The sequence below is a fragment of the Myotis brandtii genome, unplaced genomic scaffold, assembly GCF_000412655.1.
Source record: "Myotis brandtii unplaced genomic scaffold, ASM41265v1 scaffold434, whole genome shotgun sequence".
Lineage (NCBI taxonomy): Eukaryota > Metazoa > Chordata > Mammalia > Chiroptera > Vespertilionidae > Myotis > Myotis brandtii.
This window is the reverse complement of record NW_005366599.1, coordinates 625,915-626,676: the sequence shown is the minus strand read 5'-3', so window position 1 is coordinate 626,676 and position 762 is coordinate 625,915.

Genomic DNA, 762 nt, shown 5'->3' with positions numbered 1-762 from the left:
TGGCGGGGTCAGGGTGGGGCACCAGGGGCCGGCCGGCAGGCTGCACAGGATTTGGGGCTGCAGGCCAGGGCCCTCCAGGGATGCCCGGCGGCTGTGGCTTTGATGACCCAGGGGAGGGCCATTCTGGACAGAGCTGGGGCCTAGGTCTGTGCCCTTGGGTAACATGGGGCCAGGGGTCTGGGGTTAGAGGCGTGTCCAGGGCTTTCCCATCCGGACACGGGGTGGGGGTGGGCTGGTCCCCGCCAGCCAGGCTCCCTTCGTTCTGGAGGGTGTGGCCAGACTCTGCTAGGCTCCCTGGGGGCACAGCCCTGATCCCTCTGGGTATCTACCTGCCTGGGCCCTGTGGGTGGGGCCCTGGGCTAGTGGAGAGCATGGCAGTGCCAGGTGGGGGACACCTGGCGTGGGGGCTACAGGCATCTTCACCCCCAGGATTTCCACTTTGGTGGGTGGCCCAGAAGGGCCTGCTGCTCCCAGCCCCACCCCCCAACCTGTCAGAACGGAACCCCATGGAGCTCCTCGGGAAGCCCGGGCTTTGCAAGGGCGGCCTCCTCTGCTTGGAGTTCTCCCCTCTTTGGCACTGGGAACGCGCGACTGCATCTGTGTCAGTATGTGCCTGTCTGCGGGGCTCTGTCTCGAGTGCATGTTTGCACACGTGGGTCTATGTGCACACCCCCACCTCTTCTGCCCAGACTGTCGTCAGTTTGGTGTCTGAGTGTTGGCTGGGGGCTGGGTGCCTGCGTTTGTGCGCGGGGCTGTCCCAGT